Source organism: Pygoscelis adeliae, unplaced genomic scaffold, assembly GCF_000699105.1.
Source record: "Pygoscelis adeliae isolate BGI_AS28 unplaced genomic scaffold, ASM69910v1 Scaffold19, whole genome shotgun sequence".
Classification (NCBI taxonomy): domain Eukaryota; kingdom Metazoa; phylum Chordata; class Aves; order Sphenisciformes; family Spheniscidae; genus Pygoscelis; species Pygoscelis adeliae.
This window is the reverse complement of record NW_008825533.1, coordinates 2200203-2206202: the sequence shown is the minus strand read 5'-3', so window position 1 is coordinate 2206202 and position 6000 is coordinate 2200203.

The following is a 6000-nucleotide window of genomic DNA, read 5'->3' as shown; positions in this document are numbered from 1 at the left end:
GAGGATCCCCTCAAACTATTGATACTGCACTTGCTTCATTACATTTATCCATCTAATGAGCAATATTAATCTGGAGGTTGAACAGCTGATATGAAAATAATCCACATAGCATCTTCATTTGCTAGCATGTCAGTGATCCTTCACAAATTATATGGTAGTAGCTAGCTCATCCAAAACTAGGCAGAAAGAAGGAAAATGATGATGGATAAAATGTCTTTGCAAGATGATGTACCTCACCTGCAATTATTACAGCAGATCTTTAGCAGTTATAAGCTAGCAAAATGCCTAAATTCAGTGGAGCTCTATCCCTATTGACTCTGCTCTTACAGATTTGTTACACTTGACTGGTGGAACAAAGTGTCGGGGTAAGACCACTTAAGGCTAATTATTTTGCAGCAGCACTGGTTTAATGGTTCCCAGATTCACATATTTTTCACCCTCTACTGCTGAGACTGGATTTTAGAAGTTTGGAGTAGAAGTGTTCACAGCAGCTTCCCACACCCATGGCTGGGTTTTGGCTGGTATACCAGCCCTCAGAAGACAATTTATATAGCAGCAAATATGACATTGTCTTAAACTGTGCGGAGGGCCTGGCTCAGCACAAGATACACTCTCTTTAATTAAACTGTGCACTCCTGAACAACAACCTCATGTCCCTGTCTTGCCCACTTCAGCTAAAGAGGTCAAATAGTTTCTCCATCATTGCTTAGAGAACTGCCATCAGACTTGCTAACAAGCTAAGTGTCAAGGATATTTTAATAGAAAGTCCAGCTCATCAGATATCTGTCAGTAATAAATGTGTGACTAAGTCAAATCAAATTGAAAATAAAAAGTTTTTTTAGAATATCAACTATTTGTTAACTTCACCAGCATCATTATATCTCATCAACTGTAACCCTCAGCTGGTAGAAAAATGTTGCAAAGTACATGTAGCCCAAAGAAGGATTTTTAATAATATATTAATAATATTTTTTCCCCATCTGGGTATCTCTAAACCAATAGAGAAGGGGAGAACTTTGGATACCGCCTTTTGATACTTCTGGTTTTTTAAATCACAAATATAATATAAATTCTTCTAAGATTTTAACAGATATTGTACACTCACATGTTTAGGTTTTGAGAAGATTAATCTCACTGTCTTCATTTTGTAAATTTACTGTGTTTTCCCTGTATTAATTTACCCCTCCAACCCAAATATCTGAAAAACATGATCCAGGAATAACCCCACAACCTATATTATAATGGCAGAATATCTTTTTTGTAATTATTACTGACTACAGCAGTGGCTATTTAGTGACAATTTTATCCGCCCCATAACAAAATTAAACTTGCTTATATGCATATGTTTTTGCTATAGCTTCCGAAAAGTAGCAATATTCTTGCATAAAGTTAGTGACTTCATGCAGGATATTAACATCATCTTCTTTCATAATGATTGAATGTCAGTAAATAGTTGGAAACTATTATCCATAAGAATTCAGTATTTTAAAGTTTTATGGACAAATTAAACCTTTCATATGTGACAGTGGGAATGAAATATCTTCATCTTTTATGAAGTCTCATGTAGAATACCAAAATCATGAAGTATTAGTAACTTTCAAATCATGTTAGTGCTAAAGTTGACATATCTAATAAGCTTGTTATATCACCAAATATGAAAAAATGCAGGTTTTTTACTACTTTCACTCCCGTATAAAGAAGACATAAAATCAATTATGTTAGTGTTATGCATTAAAATCACACTAGTTATCAACACGTCTCTATATATTTCTAAAAATGACACTTTTTCCGTTCATTGTGATAGGATGCAAACACCTTTGCTTTATACAAAAGGTGCAAGAACGGCCCTTCATGCAGGATAGAGCCTCTACGAGTTGAGAATGTATCTCCTTCAAAAGGATGAAAAACAGATGGGAAACCACCACACGATACTCTGCACTACCTTACAGCAGAGGTCAGTTGCACCTTGACACCCGATGTATATGGATGTACAGATCCTTTTCTTTCCCCGCAGTTTCCATTATAAGGGAACTAGAAGGGACCATTGCAGGCTACAGCCTTTTAGAAATATGCTGTATTGTCCTTCTCCCCCTCAAAATCCTTACCAATAGCTTTGTCTTATTTAACAAGTTGCCAAATGTACCTCAATGTAAGGAGGAGTGCATATGCTCTTCCCAGACAGCATGGACTGGGCATTAACGGATGACAAGAGTGATAGAGTTGACAGAATAATTATTTTTAATATTCTGGAAATATGTGAAGTACAGCTTGCTTTATAGTTGTACTTTTTAGTCTGCCTTGGGCTGTTTATGAAAATATTCACAAATCCTTCAGGTCTTATGAATTATGTCATAAATTACTACCTGTCCAACAGCTTACAATGAAAGTACAATATTCATTATTTACCATTCATCTCCAGATTAAAATGTTATAATCATCTAGTCCTGGGATACAAACTGTGTCACATGAGGTAGCAAATCTGCAGTTAACAATTCCAGACAGCATATGTTTGAAGTGAGCAATTTAAAGAGAACCTATAAGGCTGAAATTGAATGTAAACTTCATAGTGCTAAATAGATGTAGATTATATAGATCCAAAATAGTTTATGAATTACTTTTCATATCTAATAGCATTACCAAAATTGTTATTTTAAGGCCATGAATTATATTATGCATACTTCATACTAATATCTTAAACAGCAAGCTGGATGCCCTAAGTAGATGTGCTGGTTTGTGGGGGGAAAGCGTTTCTTTCCACTGCCACCAACTGCATCAGTTCCCAAAATGACACAAGGAGTCATCCTGAGAAATACTGCTGGGAATGAGAAATGGGATGGGACTGGGCACAGGTGTTTGTGAACTGCAGCTGGGGGTAGGGGACAAGCAATTTTGGGATGGCTCCAGGCATGGAGCATGTACAACAAAAGCAGGGGATATCTGTGTCCACCAGAAGTGGTGACATTGGCTGTCAGTCCTACCAAACATTCTCTGAGGTGGTGGCTGTGTCACCCTGGGTGAGGAGCACCTTCCTGCCAGTGAGAATATGGGGATGGGGGGAATTTCTTGCAGGGGAACAACCTCCATATCATCAGCCCTTGACTGAGCAACAGGCACAGCATACCTTGTCCATACTGAGGACCAGGAAGAGTCCACCTTGTGCATATCCTCTGAAACCATCGTTAATAATTCAACTATTAAAAAGCTTGCTCAGAGTCCTTATTTTTATAAAGTAACACTGTTGCAATATTTTGGAATTTATTTATTTATTTTATCTCTTCAGAGAAGAAATCGCTGTGATGTACTTACCAAACGGAAATGGCTGTCAAGAATTAAAAAAGATGGTGGCAAACTTTTCAGCAGGGCCTGTTGTGACAGGACAAGGGGGAATGGCTTTAAACTAAAGGGGGGTAGATTGAGACTAGATATAAGGAAGAAATTTTTACGCTGAGGGTGGTGAAACCCTGGCACAGGTTGCCCAGAGAGGTGGTGGATGCCCCATCCCTGGAAACATTCCAGGTCAGGTTGGACGGGGCTCTGAGCAACCTGATCTAGTTGAAGATGTCCCTGCCCACGGCAGGGGGCTTGGGCTAGATGACCTTTAGAGGTCCCGCCCAACCCAACCCAACCCAACCCAAGATATTCTAGTCTAGTCTAGTCTAGTCTAGTCTAGTCTAGTCTATTTCAGAATTTATGCCTGGCTCCTCTGTGAATGTTGTGACATGAAAATTACATACATGCCCAAATTTCAAGTACCCCGTGTGTTTTGGGATTTTTTAGATTTTCAGTTTGGAAATGTAGGAAATAAATATCCTACAATCTAAATAATGAATCTTTGCTTCTTCAAAGTTTATAATACTCTTTTCTTTTCCCTTAAGTTCAGTTTGAACTGTAGGTGGAATAAAAATCTCTTTACACAGAAAACTCTGAAACTTGATTAACAGAGATCTTTGCATTCCATTTCAATCATTTTATATTTGAATAAAATTATGTTTAAGTCATGTTGCTTCCAGAACTAAGATGACAATGTCTGTAACTAATTGCAAAAACCATTCTTTTTTTTTTTTCCTTTTTAAAAACAGGATTTGCATTTATAACTTATTGGTATATTATTTACTTCCTTAACCCTTTACACAAACTGACTTCCACATTACATACATTCTTATGTTCTTAAACATATATGCACTACCTCTACAACTTGGGTAGTTCATCGGCTTAATTGAAGTTATCTATGCCCAGTTCACACCATAGTTCAGAATTAAAGCGAATGGAGCCGTTTCCAATAATTGGTAAGGAAAGGTTAGAGATAGCAAACTCTCTGCTTCCCCTGACCAGGGAAACTACAGTGCTGGTTCAGGACCATTATAGCATCAAGAGCAAGTAGCCATTGTGAGATTGAATATCCTCAGAAGGGATTTGAAAAGGATTTGTATAAGAATATGTTTTGAGAAAATATGATATAAAGATGCTGATACTGATATTTAGGTATATAATATAACATAACATAACCACATAAAAGAAGAAGTTATAATTCCTGCTTCTCTTATATGCCTCTTTTGACCTTTGTTCCTTAGCTAAAACACAGGTTTGAATGCTACTGCTTGTGGCTTAAGTCTAACTGACTGGTTATAAAGCAACTGGAGTGTGTCATCATACAGAATAAGTTCCCCAGAATGGGAGAAAACTAATATTTTCCTTTTTGTTTTTCATAAATCTCATAAATGTCTCACAAGGAGCAGCAAGAACACAGGGTCATATGCATGTGCTTTAAGTATCCATGAATTTGTTTAAGTTTTCTAACTGTGGTAAGCATTTACTATGAAACAATTTTAGTATAAGGTAAATATTAATAAGCTATTAGTATTATTATTGCAAATTAAGTACTTTATCAGGGAGAGAGTTTAGCACATGGTATTCCAAAGCTGTTAATCCTCAAACATGTCTCCAAAAATCAATGTTTTTTAATTAACACTATATACTAACCTATTGAATCTGTATTAATTGTGTAGAGAAAAAGAATTGTAATAAAAAGAAGTGCTTTCATACACATATATATATTTACAGATGGGTTTGTATTGTAAATGGTTATTTATATACATGTGTGCGTATAAAATGAAACACAAAACCAAAGAAGCTTTCTGAAACATACAAAGTTTAATATTGTATTACTTGTAAATATTCACCACTGTTAAGAACTGATCTCCTATCTTCTTTTCCTCTTTTAAAGAGATATAAAATGAGTGATACTGTTCTTCCTGGAATCTAGACAAGCTCTTTCAAAATTACCACTTGAACTTTTGCATGAGTCTCCAGGTATCTTAGTGACATAAGGACAGAATTCCAGAAATTAAAAAAAAACCACCTCCATCCCTTTCATCAGCTCTCTAAGGTTTAGTCTTAAGAATAACTACTTTTTTTGATCATTGAGTAAATTAAGATAAAGAATTAATTTCTACATTTATACATATATATACAAACATATACAAAATTTGTCATAAAAAGCTCTTAAACATGAAAGAAATAAAATCTGTACCTTGATGTATTTTCCCACAGACCTGGAACCCTTATTTTCCTATGGGTCTTTTCAAACAGGTAATTGCACAGCTCCCATAGAATGGACTAGTAAAAATACATTCTTTTCATAATGAAAGATAATTTATTTGAAAAAGCTTGAGCCAGTCCATGTTTAGCTTGTTACTGGGTATAAAAAGCTCAGATTTCGGCAGATATATTCCTTAAATAATGACCTTCTCTCGTCATTTTTACAGCTTAGTGCTAAGGGCTAGAATTATTGGTTAATTTCACATTTTCTCAGGTATAGGCACTTTGCAGAGAAAATTTTGTTAAGTGTAACTAAGGAAATTTCACTCAATAAAGTGCCTTTTCAAAATAATACCCAGATTGCCTAAGCAATTCTAGTCTGTCATTTCTATAAGTTAAGGCATGCTTAAATGGGTCACAGCTCTTTTTACCAAATGGAGTAAAAAATATTTAGGAGCTGGA